General features: G+C 44.9%; 1 long non-coding RNA gene across 1 annotated transcript; it reads left to right on the top strand.

Moving 5' to 3' along the window:
• Positions 1 to 16,965: 16,965 nt before the first annotated feature.
• Positions 16,966 to 18,027, top strand: LOC144173179 (uncharacterized). Its single transcript, XR_013323175.1, has 3 exons — positions 16,966 to 17,422; positions 17,611 to 17,770; positions 17,858 to 18,027. It is a non-coding gene; the product is annotated as an uncharacterized LOC144173179 (long non-coding RNA).
• The last annotated feature ends 3,875 nt before the right edge of the window (positions 18,028 to 21,902 follow it).

Below are 21,902 nucleotides of genomic sequence, written 5' to 3'. Positions count from 1 at the left end.
GGGGAATACCCAGAGAGACGGTGGTTTCTGTTTCACGCGGGAGATGCGGCGCCGTTACTTTTAGCCGAATTCGTAATACTGATGTTCCTCGAGTATAACGGAGAAAATAAATTACGTGAGTTATTGTGAAATATCCGTTATATTGAAAATGGTCGTTCCTCAATATATTCGCATTGAAAATATAGGAAATACGGCGGGGATTCATAAAATATTCGTAAATTTGAGGAATTCGTTAATGTGGGGTTCGTAGTACTGAGATTTGACTATTATTAAAAGCGATTGCACCGTGCCTGTTATGCCAGCTTAAGCTTCAGTGAAGAGTAGGACACAGCATTTGTGTGAATCGAAGGAAGTAGCAGAACCCAGCACACTGTGAAAACAGTGCAAGAACGACGGACATATAAACAAAGGGGGGGAGACAGCTAGGACGCCCTCTCTACCACGTTTTGTAATTCTGTCGTTTTCGCGCTATTTTCACAATAACAACCATACCAACTTGCCCAACTGACCGACATTCTGCAGAACCAGCAAGTTTTTGACGTAATGGCGGGCACATTTTTACCGTGCGCTTCACAGTTATGTGAACGAATCGCGTTCTTGCGACGAAAAATAAGGCAACGCTATCCCGTGAGCTAAGGAAGAAGAGTCAGGGCAAGCCACTCCATAAGGCACTGCGTATAGCCCGATATGAGCCACCAGATTTAGGGAAGGAATGGCGTCGGCTTTTTCCGAATTATTAATTATCACATTGGTTTTTAAGTCCAGTCGTTTATCGCGAGTAGCAATGCTGCGTGGCCAGCGAAAGCACAGATAGCGTGCGCGTGCAACTGATTGGCCACGGCGGGTTTCTTTCCGAGCTCCACGTTGCGGCCTTGCCTGGGTGGTGTTGCGATGCGCCTTTGATCATCGTCCCAACTGATACCACGAGCCTCGGCGCCGCATTTACAACGCAAATGCTGCTTATTTCGCTTACATCGTCCGCTACCGCTCTGACGATGTGCGTAGTTGGTGCTACAACCCTGCAAAGGCGTGTCGTCGGGGCTCGACATCTACCGTGTGCCTCAGTGTTGCGTTCCTACACCTTGGCCAGTGGTGCCGCTCACACCGTCTACTTAGCTTCGCGTGAACGCGAACAGTGCACCCACTTGGCTGCGCGTACATGGACGTCGCCTAAGAAACATATGTGAACCACTGTGACGGCAATGTGCTTTGGTTAGCTTTTGGTGCTGTGCGTGCGTGCGAGAGTGCTGTAAAGGTGCTGTGAGGGTGCTGCTGGTGGCGCATCGACGCCACACGTCACCATCTACTTATACTCTGTTTGCCTTTGGATATACGTAACGATGAGTGCTGTTGACAGTTCACTTCGTTTTTGTGTCACGCGGCGTGTCGGGGACCTTACTGCATCCTTTACCATCTGTTAACCTAACATTGTGTGTTCGTTTTGGGGCAGCTGGATCTCTACCTCTGGATTCTTACGTTTGAGTGGCTTGGCTTTCCTCGCACAGAAATTCCTCGGCTACGGACTTGCAACCTCTTACACGGAACCCTATTTTTGTGTCCTGGGCGCTGTGTGCCATAATGGAAAAAGAATCTACTGAATTATTACGAAGATATTTGCTAAGACACTAGTTGCAAAGAAAACACGCCCCCAGGAATACACCATAAGCGAAATCATTGTGCGCCGATCGTTACTATCTGCGGGACCGACACTAACAAAACTGACGAGAACGAACGGGCAGTGCGAAAAACTCTCCAAGATGTTTGCGTTATCAATGAAGGCAGTGCCCAGCAAGCCGCGAATCGCCCCAAAAGTCTGCAGCTACGCCTCACATCCTACACATTCCGGGACCGGTTTTCTTCGATGGTAAGCTGACGCTTATTCTTCAGCTTCTTGCCTTTACAGGTTGCAGTCGGTAAAAGGCTTGTCTATAACTCTCGAGCGGCGTGTCCCGGACTGCGCGGGAGACACCTAGTGATAACGCCTGGTTTGATACCGATAGAATGTGAGCATGTGCGACCCGCAGAAGCGCGATGGCTGTTTTCCTTGTCGCGGTGTCCGTCGCCTCGGCTTCCGTACCTTCTTTCGTCGTGAGAAGTGAGAAGCGCTGCCTGCGCTTCCGGCCCGGGAAACAACAGTGGAGATTAGCGATTGTTAGTACAGCGTTGGCTGCGTTTAAATATGTGCAACGCTTTATTTTTGTGCCCCCCTAAGCAATTTCGACCGGAATTTTTTCTATATGCGAGAAAACGAACAACAATTGCCGAAAACGCATCGCTGCCGGTGTTCTAGAATGACTAGATATCGGTCCATGATCGCTTGCACAGTGCATTAAGTATTGTCTCGTTAACCCGTCGGCAGTGACGTGCAAAACATAGCGCAGAAACTGGATAGTGGGGCACGCAGTACTCATGCAACGTATTGGCAGAACGATGACGCAATGAACAGCTGTGCGCCAAAGTTAATGCAGACGAAAAGCTCGCACAGCGCTCGCAAAGGCGGGTACTCTCCGATTTTTATCCCTGCCTGGCACCGCCGGGATGCAGCGCTTATCGCGTTCAAAGAAGGTGTTGAAACCAAGGCGACGGGTACAGCGAGGAGGGACACAGCCATCGCGCTAACATGGGCCCCGCATGCTCACGTTCCACCGGTCTCAAATCAGGCGTTATCACTAGATGTCTCCCGCGCAGTCCGGAGGACGCCGCTCGAGAGTTAGACAAGCCTTTTATCGACTGTACTATCTTGATCACAGTTAGGGTGAACACGGGAGCGCGTGTCATTCCGTGCGCGGGAACCGCTTGTCGGCGTTTCGGGTAACTTCACACGCATATCACATGGCCTCGTTGCAAACGAACTGCGCATGCGTGCGAAGTTACCCGGAACGCCGACAGGCGGCTCCCACGCACGGAATGACATGCGCTCCTGTGTTCACCCTAACCGTGATCAAGATAGTACATTTACAACGCCCGGGCACACCTGCAACATTGGCGTGTTTACAGCTCGATTCATTAACTTATTTCAGGTTCCCAGAAGTTTGGCGCACCTAAGGGACTACTTTGTCCCGATAACAATGCTACCAATTTTATCGCAAACCTAAAAAGAAATAACCTGGATATTAAAGAAAAGGCAACTACCCAGCCACTTTCTGGCAAAATCTCTATGACGTCTCAGAGTATTGTTTGTGTGATTGGCGCACGCAGACTAAAGTCACCGTCAAGAAAATGTCTGATTGAAGTGGGTCCTCTAGTTTCGTTTGAGTGAATCACTTGAGTGCTAACTTGTAGTTGACACACTGATAAATATTTTTAGTGTTTTCTTCATTTCATCTCTGCTGAGGTCGTGTAGCGCAAAATTTGTTGGTTTTTCAATATTCCTTCTCTTTTTGGGAGAAGGGGGGCGAAGCAATTTTTTTTACTGGCTTGAATGGGGTTGATTGATTAACCAAAGGCTCATTGTTTCTAGCTTAGCAAGATTGCATTTTGTTTGTATAGCACCTCTAAGAAAATTGTTTATATAGTAAGCAACAAGAAGTAAGACAGATTTTCGCAAACACTGGGGACGGAAGGAAAGTTAGCGCATGTTTTGGTCAATGCGCTCGTCCGTATCCTACACATCCCATTTCACAGGTCCACGCAGAAGTAAAGGGAACCCGGTCGCGGTGGCCGAATTTTATCGCCACCTAGGAACGCGGACGGGAAGCAACGAGCGGCGTTCTGGCGATGTGCGCACACTGCCTGCACCGCCCTATCTAATACGTTTAATCGTCGCTCTACCGGCGTGTGTGTTGCATGCGTGACAGTTTTCCGAGAGAAGCGATGGGCTTTGCAATGGTGTTGGTTAAATGGCTGCCCGGAAGCACCAGTCGCGACCGAAGCCTCCGCTGTTGCGTTTGGTAAAGCTACGTGCTTAAAAAGTGATTTGTTGCATGCCATGAAGCACAACCATCGACGTCCTGCTCACCGCAGCGCTTACCTGACACCCTGCAAGAGGGGGAAGAAAAATTAGCCTGACAAACGTGACGGCATGCAAGTATAACAGCTGCACGCGGAGGAGATATATCACTGGACGGAAGCTGCCGCATGGATCGCGGCAGGTCTACCGGTCCAACTAGATTGCGTCAAAAAATTAAAAAATAAATGGAAGCGAAAAAAAAAGACGCCAACAGGATACAGCAGCAAAGAAGTCTTAAAAAATCTTCAGGCTTTACCCTTCAAATTACCTAAGCAGACTTATGTTCCTGAAGAATTTTTTTTTTTCAATTGATCACTTCGCTCTTTTACTTCGTTCCTACCAGTTTCTGTTACTTGTGAATTTAGAATCTTTTATGCATTTTGATTCCACTCGGCTTTTATAGTGTGCCTGCGAAATGCTAGCTGCCTCCTGTCATTCTCCTGCTTTGCTTCAATTTGCTTGGACTTAATTAAAAGAGCAGCGCGAACACGATGACGAGGAGACAATACACGCGATAGGAGCGCTAGTGTCACGTGTTATGTGACCCTCTCCTCGTTTTTGCGCTGCTACTCTCGATTCTTAAGCGTGCTCCGGTGGACCCTCCCACGCACTTTGTTCCTTCGACTAACTTTTCCTGGATTTATAGCTCTCCAGATGGTAGCACTGGGCAGCTTTGCAGTACCATGTGTTACCAATGTATCGGAGAAGCAGTAAACACTGGGATCCAGCTTCCGTAAAAAGATTTGTTCTACATTATATTATAAATCTTCTTCAGTTCCATAACATGCCGAATCATGGCGTGGCATAAAATAACAAGAAAATGGAAGCTGCTCCTCTTTTGATACGAAGTTAAGCGAAAGAGAGCGGTGCGCGTTCAACTTAGCCTGCCCAGCCTAAAGTCGCCTGTGGCTGACTTTGATGCATGAGTTTCAAGACAGAGCGGGTCAAGCTCATCAGCTACTCGGCTCACTTATTGATTGGCAAGGGGCGCAAGACACTTTTTCAGCCAGAGCCAATTCGTTAGCTTGGCACGTGGGCTGGTCTTAGCCTCACACGGGACGCTTAGTACAAAACAGCTGCTGCTGAGCGACCTCATTACGAAGTCCAAAAGCTGGAATCAAGCGTAGGCTGGGAGCACGGAAGGCGGGGCTGGTGCGTACAGAAATTATCATTGGACGTGAAATCGGATCGCTTGAACCTGCAACACATGCTTGTGACGGAATATATTAGTGGAAAATAAGGATCGGTTGGGAAGGACTAAACTATTTGCCGGTTTCTTGCCATTTTGTTTTCTTCGCCTCTTTTCATCTGAGCCTGTTAGATTATGTCCCGGGTGTGGAAGGTAAGTTCAAATATTCTAAAATGTAAATGTGGAACATGATTTACGCCATTTTTCTCGTGGTTTATCGAGGGAGACATAAGAGCACGCAACCAGGCCGACAGCGTGTGCGTTACGGGCTCACTTATACCTTGTGGAGACAGAATCCAGAGTGCAGTCAGTTCGCGTTATATTATAATAACCCTTAATTGATCTCGCACCTGGAGCCACGAATTTCTTTTTTTCTCTGTTGTATCTAATCCGTTCACAATGATAGCTTTTGTTTCGCTCATTTGCAAAGCTTTCCCTATTACATTAAGAGCCAATCAACGGGTCGGCCGCACGTAGCCGTTTGTCACTGGCCTCTACTATAGCGAGCAAAATAGGCTCGGTTGTCATTGATCAGTTAACTCACCTATGTGTTCAGGGAGCGTTTTGGAACACTGCGACGTGAATATATTACCGCCCCACATAGCCCTCTTAAGGCAGCGCTTCTTGCCAACTGAACTCTTCGTTCTAATTGTGTTCGTTATCGCCTTATCTGCACATAAACGAGCGGAAGGTTAGAAGAGGTCCTGATTCTGAGCCTGCACGCCCGGATAAAAATGGAGGCAGAGAGAAGTGTGTCTCGAAAATGGGCGAGCTCAATGATGCGGCTTCTTTGTCAAGCCGGAATGCTGCGACTCGATGTCGCATCGTCACAGCCCGATTCTCGCACGGAGACTAGCTGCCCCGTTAGACACTTATTAAAAGTTGATTCATGCTCTTAAAAACAATTCTCTACGTGACATCGCATCATTTACCCATTTCCACCGAGACTTTTATTTTATTTATTTATTTTGAATACCCTAAAGGCCCAAAAGGGCATTACATAGGGGGGGATGCAATTCAAACAACGCAACTCAACACATATGAATACAAACTACTAACGGCAGTCAGACACATATCTGTGTAAAAGGTTCAATTTACAAAAACAAATTAGAGAAAGAGAGAGAGTAAGATGGCAATTAACATCTTAAGTGCATGACACCACTGAACCAGGCACTCGCGGGGGTCAGTTTTAGAGAAAATTCACTGTTCAAAACAACAACACCACCACCAATAACAAAAAAACAAAGCACAGAAATCAAAGGGCTGACAAAAGTGACGTTTGTACATCTAATAGATGTGAAAATATCTTATATTAGTCATAATATAAGATATTTATTTATAAGATGTAAGATACAAGATATTTATAAGATATTTATAAGATATAAGATTAGTCATAATAAAAACAGCATTCTTGCAATAAATAAATAAATAAATAAATAAATAAATAAATAAATAAATAAATAAATAAATAAATAAATAAAAACGCTCATGGCGTAATACCAACCATAACCATTCAAGTGATTTAAAAAAATTCCCTTTACAGTGAGCAGGGTTACAGAAGAACACCAGAGAGATGAATGAAGCTGTCAGGCGGTAGCTTCCTGAGCGTCATGCTCCGTTTATCTCTCCCTAGTCTTTTTTTTTTTTTTTTACGGCGATGTAGAAAAGCTAGATGTATTATTGTCTGTCTTCCTCTATAGGGTTGGTTGCTTTTCTAGAGCCGGGCGTTTCCCCCCCTCGAATCCTTCGTATCTCTATTCCTGACTTCCATAGACAAGAAAAATAAACACGCAGAACAGAAGAAATACAGTAAACGGAAGTCTCCCAAGAACGAAGTCGTTAAACCCTTTTGGTGGCCCACATAGTAGGGGCTAAAGCGAAACTTCCAGAAAGTGCTTCTTCGCATGAGTCCATTTCCGCTGGAAACGAGGAAAGCAAATCTAATGTCCCCTTTATTGTTGTCTTGTCTGCTTAATGTTTCATCACACGCTGACGTATAGTAATTATTTATGACTGCATTGTATTTAAACGTAAATTTTACCAGACGCGGGTGCTTAAATTGGTATTTTCTTTCCATGTTATTTGGCAATATATTATGTCGCTTCTAATATCGCATCACTATCGGCACACAGAGACACCCCAGAAGCAGCCAAGAAAGCAGTAGTAGGTTTGTGAAATCTGTTTTTCTCCACCTAAAGTAAGGGTTATATGCACCGGAGCTATGGTTATGTGAATCCTGCTATAGCGGAGCGATGCAGAGGGAGCTTACTTTAATTCCTTACTTTATTTCAAACCTAAATTACTCATTTTCATCGTAAGTGCTGGCCTCGTCTGCTTCTTTCGTCTGCGCGTGTTTTAATGCGTAGCATTGTTTCACCGCAACGTGGGTTTAGGGGGTTTGGACCTAATTTTATAGGCCCTACTTCGTTCTGCGAAAAACCACTAGCATTACCCATGTGCTTTGTGTTGTAGCAAACCATTGCCAAACTTTTTGCACCAGTGGCACGGCTTATATATTTCAACATTGGTTAGCGTACCTTGGGCAGACATAATAGACGAAAATAACAGGGTACTGCCATTACGAATTCTTGTTGGATTGGTTTTGTAAAAATAAATAGAAAACCCCAGATATAACACCACTTTTACGCGACTTCCTATGGTTGATGAATCATATACTCTGTGCATAAATTTTATTAATATTTTTACGTCATGTTGGTAATCTCTAAGACCACCTTGACTCAAGAACGATGACAACGACGAAGTGGCTGGCGCACACCTTGCGCGAGGTCTGTCATGCCGACACGTACATACTGTAAATATGTCGATCGCATCTTCTTGTAAATAGATCGCTCACCACCAACCTTGGATCATCTTATCTGTTCTGCCGCGGCGTGAAAATATGTATTTTATTGACGCTCAGTTTTTACTCTGCTCTGTTAAAACTTGACTCGTCCTGTTCCGTGGCTGAAGCCGAATTTGCTATGGGTGAAGATCACGCCAGAGCAAGCATCAAGGTACATTTCCTCTTCCTCCGCATTTATTCTTGCAGCGCCTTCATCTGGGGAGCTGCAACGAAGAAGAAAACAACAGCTCGAAATAAATTGTGACGACGTTAATTAAACAATGCATGCTAACAATTGCATGACGCCTTAATGCGCAGTTTTGAAGTTTGCTGTTTTTGAGGGCCCTATGGTTTCTAATCAATACGAATTAACTTAAGTGGCTTTTTTTCTAGCGTTATTTGTGTATTTAGCATATGTTAATTGCTGTAAAGTGCGGGGATGGGATTCTTTGGTGTATGCTATTCCTTATCATCATCATGCAGGTTTATATTGCCGCGAACCATTTCTGTCTTGCGATGATGTAGTCACGGGAGATACGCTACCACGTTCCGCAGCTGTGAGAATGAATGAATGAATGAATAAAATCTTTATTCAACAGCAGGTGCTGCTGTTAGCGCACGTAACATTTTTGGCATGAATTACATTGCCATAAATTACACAACTAAAACAAGAACGCTTAAACAAAAACGATAAGCAATGCTGAATTCTATAAAGACAGCCTAAAATCCCATTGCGCTTTTTAAAAGTTTTTCAGGATGTAGAGAAGAAGCGAAAAATGATGCCAAAATCTTTACTGAGCTAAAACTCTCAACAAATTCAGCAAGTTTAAGACGCGAAAATTGAAAAATGAACGTAAAAACAAAGAGAGATCTTGTAGTACAATGGAAGCGGAGAAGCGTGAAAAGCAGCCATTTTATCTAAAACGCATCCATTACAATCCGGGATAACCGGAGCGAAGAAAGAGAAAGGCTGGAAACAAGCTTGCAGGCAAGGAGGAAAGTGGTGCTGGAGCGGCGAGAACGCGGAGACACAAACAGAACAGGAAAAAAGCCGAAATGAAAGCCATGTTGATCGCCGAGCGGAACTATAGAACGAGTGCTAAGTGCCCCGTGGTGGTTGTAGCAGGATCAAAGCGGCAAAAATAGCACAGCGACATCTCGACTTAGAGACCATTCGAGCAGTCACGACTCGACAAAAGGCAGCCAAACGGCGACAGAGTGTCGAGCCAAATAAGATGTCTTCGGTGTCGCGCCCTTCCTTTTGAACCGACTCCTTTGTTTTCCCTCTCGCACGAATCATCCTCCCTTAAAGGCACCACCGGGTCATTCTTTTCCCACCCAGCGTCGTTTAGGGCCTCGAAACGGCACAATGCGAGGTAGGAGAAGGCGACTTAGCGAAAGCCCTGGTTGCAACTGAGCTGTGGAGGAGGAGGATGGGGTAGGGGCTGACGTAATAGGCAAGCTTAAGTGACACCTCCTCACTTACCCCCCCCCCCCTTGCCAAAAACACACAAACAAACAAACAAACAAACGAAATCACAGAATAAACCGAGAAAAAAACGCAACTAAACCAAAAAAAATTTCCCCGCATTTCCCCGAGGGGAAGAATGTGAAAGTGCGAATGCAGGAGTTGAATTTGCGCGGTTCGGTAATGTTCGCGAAAGAGAGATCACACACACACACACAACTACAAAGATAGATAGATAGATAGATAGATAGATAGATAGATAGAAACTTTATTGTTCATGGGATGGTGGGGCGAATCAGCCTCCTCGGTCCAGGCAGCCGCTGAGGGCCCTGATGATGTGGGCCGCCAGTTCCCGTTGCTGTTGGAGACTCGCCGCAACAGCCAGCCACTCTCCGGTGTAATTGTGTGGTTGGGTAGGGTTGTAGGGGCACTCCCACAGAATGTGGTCCTGGGTAGGGGGAATAAGGCAGTGGGGACAGAGTGGGACAGGGGTGTCTGGCGTGCGTTGGAACAGATGGAGCCGAGTGGGTGTGTGCAGTGTATATGTTTGCGCCTGCCGAATGACTACTTGCTCGCGACGGGTAAGCCCGGAACGGAGAAGAGGGAACGTGCGGCGTATGCTTAGAATGTCTGCTAAGGTGGGGAGCGGAGGGGGAGGACAAGGATTTGTGTCGCGAGCGTCGACAGGGGCCCGGAGGAGAGCTTCGCGGGCAAGCTGATGAGCGCGTTCGTTCCCTGCGACGCCTGCGTGACCAGGGATCCAGTGCACGTGAAAAGACCCTTTAACGTTGTTGAAGAGGGACAGTGAGGAGGGGAACGCAAGTACTCCTTTAAGCGGGTGCATTAGCCCTTCTCACGCCCGATTCCTGGCCAATCCCCCACGTGGGTATGTGCCATGCACAGACACCTATTTGTGTTGTCGTTGTACTTGATTGCTAGAGCGGATCTCAGCTTTGAAATTTCGCGTCAGTACTCCTTTAAGCGGGTGCATTAGCCCTTCTCACGCCCGATTCCTGGCCAATCCCCCACGTGGGTATGTGCCATGTCAGCGGCCAGGCAGCGCGCGCCCATCTCCCCCCGTTGCCAAGGAAGCCGAGGAGATTCCTGGCCAATCCCCCACGTGGGTATGTGCCATGTCGCCCATCTCCCGCCGTTGCTAAGGAAGACGAGGAGCGCGCGCACCCGCAGCTGTTGCTATGTGGACGGACGGCGGTCACCGGAATTCAGGGTCGCTTATAAAGTGCATTCGCACTTAAAACTGTCACAAAATTTATGGAAGCCTTTGCAATACACTCAGGGACAGCAAACAGCTGTTACCGACAATTTCGGACATGCTCTGAAAATGCTTTAAAGGCGTTGACCCTTGCCGGCGATTGTCTAGTTTGCTCGCAGCCAACTTGCCAGAACAAAAGAGATTGAGACGTATATGTTGTACAGTTCCTAAGTGTTGCATTACAGATTCCTCCCGCTGTACTACGGCCAAGACGTCGACAGCCGAATCGCCCCGGCTGTGGCGAAATAAAATTTTGTCAATCTGTCCCCGCTGTGCCGTTCTAATTCCGCACCTATAATCATTATATCTAACGGTTTTCAACAATCTACTCAATTGCGAGGCATTGGTTCAGGATGAATTGTCCAGGTACAAAATATTGCGTCTTTCAAGGAACTGAGCCAACCCAATTGCCCTGCTTGATCGACTGAACGACTGCTCTGTCGAACGATTGCTCTTTGGCTCTGTCGATGTGGATGTTTAGTCTCGGTGTCTTGTCTTCTTGTTTCGGCGGTAGGACGTTGGTGCGCTTAGTTTACTCGCTTAAGGGTCTCATCTTCAAAACACATTTTGTGTTCTCTAGCTAGGGCGGAATTGCGCAACTGAGCTCTGACATACCTGACGAGTAACTCGCTGCGACGACTTAAAAAAAAAAAACAGCAGAATCTTCATTTCAAGCTTCCCAAAAACACTGCACATTTGCTGGTTGCAGAACTTCAAGTGCGAGCAGTGGGCATGGCGGCGTGCGGACTCTAACAGGTGCGTGTGCGTGTGGATAGACGCTGTTGCGATCATCCTGAGCCGGCTAGAACCCCAGCTCCTTTCCGGGACCACACTTGAGCTTCTTCGTTTAACTTACTTTCACGTCTCTTCACTCACCCCACTTGTGGTTACCCCAAACTAAAGGGTCACTATGTCCTATGAGTCAGAAGATTTACTAGGTAATGTGATTTCAGAGAGAGAACATCCAAAGCGTAAACACGTCCATTCCATTCAATGCATTCAGCACGTCCAACGAGTCATAACATACGACCAGCCATTCATAACAACGAGTCATAACATACGACAGACGCGCGCATAGTTGCTCGGTTCTAGGGTTGGGAACTCCCTTTCAACAAAAAACGATGCAAGGATTGCTAGGGAATAAACCTGGATTTGTAAACATGAAACTGAAACGGCGAAAACAATGGCGGAAGGACACTAAATTCCCCGCTACGTGTGTCATGTGCGAAAGCGTATGTGTGGCTGGGCATGTGGGCGTCGCAGCCCATATAAATCAGTGAATCGGCTGGGAACCATTCAGAGCAGGTGTCATCGTCACCATCCTTTTTTTCTGTCTCTACCTTCTCTATTTTTTGTACTTCATGTTACGTGTACATTGTTTTTTTTTTTTTTTAACACTTCGAAGTAGCGAGCTTAGGAGTATTCTGGTTTGGCCTTTTTTGCTTTTAATTCATCCCCCTACCCTACCCTCTCTCCCCCCTCTCTCTCTCTGCTCTATAAAGTGCGTGTTAGTGGACGGCTATAAAAAAATGTAAACAAACAGAGGTTGCGAATGCGTCGTGGGGAGTACTCATGGTCTCCGTGGCCAATGCTCCATTGGATCGCTTGAGATGCAAGGGGCCTTAGTCGCGAATGACCTTAGATATTTCCATCACCTGCTAAATTTAGTCGTTAATTAAACAGGCTAATGCATTGATTTAGATCTTATTCCTCTATAGTGGTATTATGACACAGTCCTCACGCAATGTAATACGAACCATGCTCACGCAATTTATTACGAATATGCGCTCACGCAATTTAATACGAACCATGTTTGTAGGAACCAGAAACCAAAACATAATCAAAGGTCTTCATAAGCCAGGGCGCAGAAATTGACCACCCAGACACGCTGGTGGAGAGAAGAATTTGTTGGGAGAATAGCTCTCACCTAGAACTCAATGTGATGAGCAAAGTTTGATTAACATACGCGCAGCTGACATAAAAAGCTCGCATTTATAGCTTGCATAATAAACAAGGCATTTCACTTTCTAATAGACCCTTCTGGTCAGCCATTTTTGTGGCCGGAATCGTGGACTCGAATACCCTCGCATTGAATGGAGAAACAACGTGCCTACAAGAAGAGGTGAGAGAAAAGACATCGGAAAGAGGCAATCGTCGCCGATGCGGGGCCTGAGAGAAACATGGACCTGCGTTCTGTTTTGGTTTGTTGGAAGGAGACGGTAGCAACGTGTCTAGAGAGGCGTGCAAACACCATCCGCCCGCAAAAAGCAGGTGAGAGGACCTCGCGGGAAAACAGGAATGAAGGCGTGGAAAGGAAAGTCCCGAGAGTGTTTGAACACTTCGGGAAAGAGCGTAGGGTGCCGCACACAAGTAACACGTGTCTAGAATAGGAAGAAGAGGGAGCAGGTGACAAAAAATAGCGAGAGTACACTCTTAATCTCGTTCCATGTAAGTTCCAGTTAAACGGGGCGATCCACATATTTTTATCTGGATCCAAACGAAGAATAACTGGAACGAGAGATATAAGTGGATCTTATCTGGAACTGTCCATTTGTTTTCTTTAGGTTTGTGTTTATTATGTGGAACCGAATAAATGAGGGGATGCGCTGTCGGCCGTTCCAGTTACTGTTCCACTTATGTCCCAGTAAAAATTTTGGACAGTGCTTTTGTATATTTTTTGCTCGTGTCTTGTTCCACATAACTTGTGCGCTGCAGTGAAGTATGCACTGAATCGTGCATTAACTGGAACAATGAACCACATATATATTTGACCCGCTTTGGCGCACAAGCGCACGCACAAGCACTTGCACGCACACGCCCACAGACATAGATACAGACACGAACGCACACCCGCGCACCCACACATACACACACACATGCATGCAGTCCCACACGCACACACGCACGCACCACATAAAATTTAATAAACTTCGTCGATATCTATCGAACTGTCTTAGAGCAGTTTACTTATATAAGACGGCTAAGACGTATTTTTAGTGACGTTATTTGACAGAAAGCAATATGTCCACTGCTATAACAACACCGTACAAAGCATGAAAGGTGCGAGAAAAGGGTATCTTAGCGAAAATAGAAATTTCACGAACCCCTTTCAGGTTGTCTGCGGCGCTCAGACCGCTTTAGTGAATTTCGTCTTTTGCTAATTGCAGACGCGCAGTACGTCTGAAATCACCAATGACTTGAATTTCAGAAGGACCAGATGTCCCCAGGTTCTCCTTCTGCGTTTGGGATAGAGCCGTGGTAGTGCTGAAGAATTCATTGGGCTTTTGTGGATACCTCATAAAGAAATATATATAGTTGTTGAGACTATTGCAAGTTCTGCATTTGGTTCACAAAGCGTCGCAGAAACATTGTTTTTTGCTCAGTGCTCAGCCATCAGCTCGCTGTGTTGTAGTACGTGCACAATTTTAAGTGCTTTACAGGAACGTATGAATGGCTACAATCTGCTGTAAAATAGGTACTTAGTCCACTTTATTTATGCCCTGATGCGGTATATACATAGTGTTAACCGGCTGTGCCGCATTTTACACTGCACGCAGCAAGTCACGAATGCAGTTATATATGCTTGGATGTTCGTTAGCATTTTTCGTCTCGTGCATGCTATTAAGGGTGACTCACCTGATCCAATTCATATGGGACTCACTAATTCATGACGCAAATTTATGAGACTTACTAATTAAAAAGCACCATGTACCGATACAAGAAGTTTTACAAATTCACAGAAATGACACTAACGACCTGGTTTGCTTCTTCTATAAATACAGTAGACCCTCGTTAAGACGAACTTGGTTAAAACGAACACTGATTAAGAACCACAGCATTTTTCTCTTGTAACGTCCACAATGCAATACACCTCCGCTTAAGACGAATTTCGGATAATACGCATACATTTTTACGGTCCGTTCGGGTTCGTCTTAACGGGAGTCTGCTGTATATCATTTCTTTGCAGAGATAAAAAAAAAAACAAAACAAGAAACGCATTTTGGTTTATCCAGTCTTCACTGGAAGGTGCTAGCGGTCTCACCATGCGAGAGTTTTATTTCTTTGTTTCAGTAGAGAAGCGACATATATCTAAAATAAGCAAACTAGGCCGTTGTGAATATCGGTATGTATTTGTAAACCTATTCGTATTGGTGCACGATTTTTTTAAGTCCGTTGGTCATGACGTAGTAAGTCCGATAGGAATGCTAACATGTGAGTCCCTTTTAATTTCCACAAGCAAAAACAAGAGCCTCTTTGCAAAGAGCGGTTGACTGGGTGAACGGAACTAAACCTAGATATACCACGTGATACCTGCATTATTTTGTATGTATTAATGCTGAAATTACATTGTAATTCCTAATTATGCTGTGCAGTAACGGCAAAAATACGCAGAGTTAACTTGCTGTTGTTGTGTCTTGTCACAGTAATTGAAGTTCATTGAAGGGAAAAGGGCTCGGAAACGGGCCGATGTATTATTACTTACTAATTAGCTGTAAGTAGCTTTATATAACGTGGGTATCTAAAAGCGTTGCAGTATATTTTATTGACTAAGGAAAGGCTTGTTGTCAAGAAAAGCAGTAAATGAAGCCACGCCCTTTTGCATTCATTGTAAACAGTAACGGAGAAATTGTCATGCAAAGTTAAGCTCGGATATCGCACGCACTCACGGCCCTCCGCGAGAAACAACTTTAGCCAGTACTAACGCGCTAACGCGGCTATTATCTGAGCTTTGTTTCGGCCTCAGCGGGCGTAAACGTCCGCTTAGACGCATACGCCCGTTTTCCGAATCCAATAAAAGCCATCACGTGGGCCGAGTTTGTATGAGTTCTTATGCGGGCGCATCTCCAAAGCCTCCGCGAGAACGAAAGTACGCCGAAGCCATGAGGAAAAGACCGCCACTCCAGTAGCGCATTCAATGCGCATGCGTCAGCAGCAGCACGGCAGAGCTGTTTTTGCGTTGATTCACGGTACAGTGGGGCTGCAACGGGTACGATGACGACGGATGAAAATCGGGACTGCGTCAACACTTTAAACGACAGCAGCGCTCCCATCTTCCAGGATTCCCTACGCTAATTTTACGGTCTTCCGCATGCAGCGCCACCAGTGGCACTACCAAGCGGGTTTATCAATTGCTCGCGCGATGCGCGTGATATTTACTAAAGAAATTCTCGGTCACGCTGGCGCGAACCGTTAGCGCCGTTAGCAGTTTAAACGGTTTAAATTGGGTTGATTGCGGCGTGCAACCACTGCGAATTTTTTCATATCCCTGGGCTGTATTTCCTGCTCGACGAAGTGGAGTTTTGCCAGGAGGCGCAAAAATGGTCAGTGCTGCTTATTTATGTGCTGGTAACGGTTGTTGTTCAGTGACATCCTTGTTAACTGCGTCCGATAAACATACCGCGTCTATGCCCGTTGTTCGTGTGTCGTTCATGCTTGTGGTCGCGGCGTGTAACATTTTGTGTTGGAGAAACGTTTGCAGCCGTAATTTACCAAAACTCCCGTGTTCGTGGGTCAGAGTCGGCTGGACATTTCTGACTGCGTACGTCAGAAGTTCCTGGTTTGCGCGTTTCATGAGTGGATGTTCCCTTACTGTGTGGCTTTGCTTAGTTGTATATTGACGGTAGCTGTGTATGTCTGCGGTAGCGAATCTTCTCGGGTTAGTCGCTCGCGATAATCGCGCGTGCACACGTGTACAACTTCCAAGCAAGTTTGTCGGAGCGTCCGTCCTTAGATTTATTGGTATTTTTAAAACTTGCGTGGTAATTGCGGCGTTGTGTTAGTCTGATGAGTAGAATGCCATTTACTGTGCTTACCAGACCGGGAGTCTTCGACCTTGCCCGTTGCGCGCAAGGTAGACGCTATTTCGAGTTGTGTTGATGTGCTTTCAAGGCGTCAGCTTACGTTTATCTGTGCAGTGTGTTATGCAGTTCCATGTTTCTTCCAATTCCTTTGACCAATTGAGATGATCTATTTTACATTGCCTGAAGTGTAGAGAAATGGAAGGGACAGTGGTTGTCTTAGCAGTACCGCGGTAACAAACGTTTCTTTTGTAGAGGGGAAGAAATATGTGGAAACACGCAGCGGGTATATAGAAAGTGTGCGGCCGTTTCTATGCTGTTAATGTCAGTGGTAACTTGAGACTTCAGGATAATTATCCAATATCCATAATTAGTGGTTGCTACGTCACGAACCGCGTTATAAATAAGCCACTCTTGCATTTTTATGCCGTCAATGTCGGTGGTAACCCTAGACTCGAAATAATTTCCGACAACGCTCCGGTGATAAGTTCTTGCATCACTATGTGCACCCAACATTAACCCATTTCTGTGCTTCCTTGAACTTAGAAAATATACTGCGAAAGCAGATTGCTACATTCTGTATTCGATCTGTGTAACCTGTCCAGATGCAGACTATGGCTGACTGTGGAGAAATTTGTCTCTACACTGGTAGTTTGCGACAATTGTTTTCCTTTGTCTGAAGAACAGAAATTAAAACGAATTATTTCCATTCCTTACATATACCTGTGAAATCATGGCTGTGGCATTCACTGTGGCTGAAGACATCTTCAGCACGCCGAGGCGTCGTCGTGACAAGTGTGACAGATTGTGAATGCATTGTGGAAGTCATGAAGCCACGAAAGAGTGCCTCTTGAGTGTTGCGTATTATACAGACGTTCACCACTCCGCATGGAGCAATGACAGGTGAGCCTAAAAATGTTCAAATATTTTTATATTTAAAATTGTTTTGCCTGAAAACGTTACCAGGGCTCATGATGCAAAATAAATTTTAGCACAACTAATCAGGCCTTGTACGAGATCTTGTAGTACTCCCTTCTTAGAGGGAAGCGTAAATTTATGCTTCGATATTTTTATACTGTTTTTATTTCTAGGAAATAGGGCGGACCGGGACTTAAAACAATGGAACAAGGAATGCATACTGCCATTTTCCTGGTTCTTGAAGGCGTGTGTTCACCGTTCTTGAAGTCGTGTGTTCACAAAAAGGAAACAGGTGAAAGCCGTTGTACGGGATGAAATCATTGCATTCTACAAGTAAGTACGCACTCCCAGTTCTGGAACTTTGATGGTCCCTTTTTAGGTAGTTGCATTATACGTAATGGCTTCGGAACACCATTTCAGTGACAACTTGACCTGTAGGTGAAAACGACACTAAGAGCTTTTGGGAAGACGTTGGCAAAACTTTCCTGGAAAATCACTCCGAGGAGGCCCTGCCAGGAACGCCTGCATCTTAATTTTAGTTGGGTAAGTTGGCATTTTATTTTTGTGGGACTCAATTTATGGTAGTGTTTATTGAAGCTGGCATTTTATTTTTGCGGGACTGAATTTTTGGTAGTTTTCTTTGTAGCAAAATCTTAATTACTGTTAAGAATAAATCGTGAACTCCAAATTGGGAAATACCTTCACATTCAGCCTGTTTCGGATGCTGCAACATGTGGACAAAAAGACTATTATTTTGCATTCAAGTTTTGCAAACATTTTGCTTTCACATTCAGAGTTGCTGCTGTGATAATACGGCGCCACGGCCACACCCAATGCGGTTGCTTTCCAAAATTAGAGAACTGCCATTGACAGTCTGTGCTAATATTTGTTGTACATTGTTAGCAGCATTCCCAGAAAAGAAACCAAGAAATCGCTGATATTTCAATCAATTACTGTGCTATAAAAGGGGTATCCTAAGCAACTCACTCATTTAAAGCCATCGTCTAACAAAATTTTCTTGTTCCTTTCTTAAAGGTACATGACGTGGTCCAGTTATTCACGACGTCCAGTTATTTTGAGAGAAGAGAATGGCAGCGTAAATATTGTCTGCAAGAAACACGTCATGGATTTTCCGCCTGCATTGTCGCATCAAGATGTGGTCATCCTCCTCGCCGTATATTTCATCTTAATCTCCTGAAACTTATGCGACTTTGGAGAGTTCTTGGGACTTTTGCAAAGAGTTCTTGGCCATTTAACAGTGGCCTGGTGTCATTTAAGTTTAAAGCTCTGTTGAAAGACTTGATGTGGTCACTCTACTTGGGGTTTTAAATTATTGTTAGACGTTTAAGCCTATTCGGAAAGATATGTCGTGGTTCAAATGATTGGTAGATGCAAGCGGCATGTCAACTGCAAAAGTGAAGTCGTGCTTTCCTTTGCAATTTTTCATTATTGGCACAAAGCGCAGGCTGCCTTTGCCGCTGCTCTGTTACTCTGTTAATGTAGCTAATGGCACTGCACTGTAACGTTTTTATTATTCAAGTGCAGCTCGAATTTTTTTTTCCATGGCAGTGCTGCTGTTGATGGATGCAAACGTGAGAATAATTATTTACACGGATGGTTTGGGGTTTTATTAATCAATTTTTGTACTGTATCTTAGCTGACACCTAAGCCCTAGAAGAATGCGAAATATACATATTTGGCTTGAAAAAGTTGTTTACTTTGGACAAAGTTGCATTTCTCGCTTGTTAGAGGCAGTGCTTTGGTCACAAGCATACTGTCGTCATGATAGTAGGGTTTGTATAGCACGCAACTGAATTTTACCTCAGATAAATGTTTCGGCTGGAAAAATGCTTCCAAGTTCGCTTGGTAAAATTGGTCACCTGTATGTTTCAACGCTACCTGGCTTGGTTATTTGGGATGTCTGAATTGTTCTTGAGGGAACTAATAACGTCTTTAGAGTTAGGCTGCTTGATAAATTTTAAAATGCGTAACATGCTCCGAGCTATCTGGTTTGTAAAATTTTGTAAGATTCACACTGGGTGCTATGAGCTTTTTTTGGATAAGTTATTTTAAATAGCTACAAATTGTCGGGGAAAGAACGCGGCTTCAGTGAAAGGCTTTTTCAGGGCGCGTATATAGTCGGTTTTGGCTACAGTTAGCTTGATATTACAGTTAGCTTGATATTGATATATGGTGTATGTTTTAGTTATGCAATAGTGCCACATGCTTCCGGTAATTTTTTCTGCGCAAATGTTAAATTGTTAGTATTGGCTCCGGTGTTGTTTTCCTACACTCTTGCAGGTCTTGTGATAATCCAACCGTGTATGGCTTGTATTTTTGGCTTTTCCCTACACTTTAATAGCAAACTGCATTTTTTGGAACCGGGATGCGTAAACATGGTATGGCAAGCGCTGTGGGTACTTCCGCATTTGCGGTACCTGATTTCATGTCATAAAACAGCATATTTTATGCTCAATGTTGTGTAATGCTTTTTGAGTTACTGCGAGGGTAGATGTACAAGTCTGTTTGTGACGCGGTTGCGCTTAAAGCCATCTTTATTACCCACGTGTTTTTAGCAAAAAAGAATGGTAACTATTAGCAAAAATAGGAAAATGCCACTTAGATCGTTTTGGCCACTTGATATCGTTTTGGTATTTGATCCTGTACGCTGGTCATTTTCTGCCCAAGTGGAAACAGATATGTCTCCGTATCTCAAATGTACGCAATAATACGAGCGAATAAAATTTCCTTAGTGTTTTTAAAAGCATTGTATCAGTGCTAATAGTTGGTTTGGTGTGTATTTTAATGCGAGTCTTGTTTCTTTTACATGCAGCCAAAACCCAGAACAGGATTCGGCGGATGAAGCCAAAGTCTCTGTGTGCCGCTCCAGGTATCTCAGACCAACTTTTATATAGAACTGTGCTCCGATAGGCAACTGTTGGGAACTGTCAGGGACCACACTGCTGCGGCGGTTTCTGTTTTCCAATTGTTGGTATCACTGTGGGCCATATGTCAAGGCTGCGTTAGAATGGTGCTTGCGGTTTCCTTCTGATACCAATGCATCCGCCAGCCTGGCAAATGACCTCAGTTTATACCAACAGGAAAGCAGATATGTTGGAAAAGTGGAGTCCCATAGACAGCTTCTCAACGTCTATCGGAACACCGTTTTATATAAACAGCTGGTCTGAAGGTACCTGGAACGGCGCACCGGATAAATCCATAATCATTTTACGTGGATCAGTGTTCCAGTAACTTACACTACCAGTTTATTTGGAACAGTGATCCGTATATTTTTATTTGGAACGCCGATCCAGATAATATAGCTGCAAAAATATGTGGTGCACTGTTCCACTTACATTTTCAGGATATGTGGAACACGGTTCCAAATATATAAGTGGAACTTTTTTGCAAAAAAGTTCCAGTTACTAAGTGGATCTTATGTGGATCCAGATTAAGAGTGTAGTGAGCGCGCCACAACTTCTGTGGGGAAAGAGCGCTCCTGAAGTACTTCGCTTGTATCCTGGCCGGAGGCTAAGTCCAAACAGCTCGAAATCAACGAATCGTAGGACGGGAGAAAACTCGACAGCAGAATCTTTAGCGCCGTGATTTTTTATTTATTGTAGGGTAAAGCCCCTCAGAGGCTCGGGCTGTGGCCGTCTCTTGTAGTCATAGTACTAAAACACCACGAGCTCTGGGGCACTATTCTCTACTTCATAAAATCACTGGGAATTGTGAATTATCCGGCAGCCTTGGCCTTTAGCTTTGGTCACGTGCTTCGGGCTGACAAAGCGGCTGTGTGCGCTTTTGTCATTTGACATTTAATGGCGCTTAGTAGCCCCAGTTTTAAACTTTTCCTGATTTCTCTCTACTGAAAGCGCATAATTTTTGACCGGCAATGAAAAACTAGACGAAGTGCAGCAGACCTGACAACATAGGCCTTGCTTTACTATTCAATAACAATATGACTTGTAGGTATCCACCACCTCTGTAATTGTCTGAGAAGGCGTGACGTAATATAAATAGTTGTCGCAAACGTTTACGTCACACATTGGCAGCATCAGCCTGCTTAAAAGTGACGTGATGTTACGTAACAGCTTGCAAATGGTGGCTGCCCTCACTGTGAAATATGGCAAAAGTTTCACTGACCTTGGGCGCCGTGAAATCTTCGTGAATATGCAGTAGGCGCAGTTTGGTATGACGCATGGCTTAAAAATTCTTTTCTACCGAAAGAAATATTAGTTTTGACTGTTTGACTGTTTTCACTGTTTGACAGCGACAACTGGGCATAAAAATAACGCCTGGTATTTTGTTTTTATGTTTGGAAAGAAAATGAAAATTATTTGATCGGCATAACAGCAACACAAGAGGGCAGTACGAGCCTCTACATGACAAAGAACCCAACGCATGGCGTTTGTCGCCATCCCTCCTAGTAAGCTGGTGGGTCACATGATCGCATTCGAGAGAA

Source organism: Haemaphysalis longicornis, unplaced genomic scaffold (assembly GCF_048455015.1).
Source record: "Haemaphysalis longicornis isolate Haplotype H1 unplaced genomic scaffold, Haemaphysalis longicornis Haplotype H1 scaffold_3, whole genome shotgun sequence".
Classification (NCBI taxonomy): domain Eukaryota; kingdom Metazoa; phylum Arthropoda; class Arachnida; order Ixodida; family Ixodidae; genus Haemaphysalis; species Haemaphysalis longicornis.
This window is presented reverse-complemented; position numbering and strand designations above follow the sequence as displayed.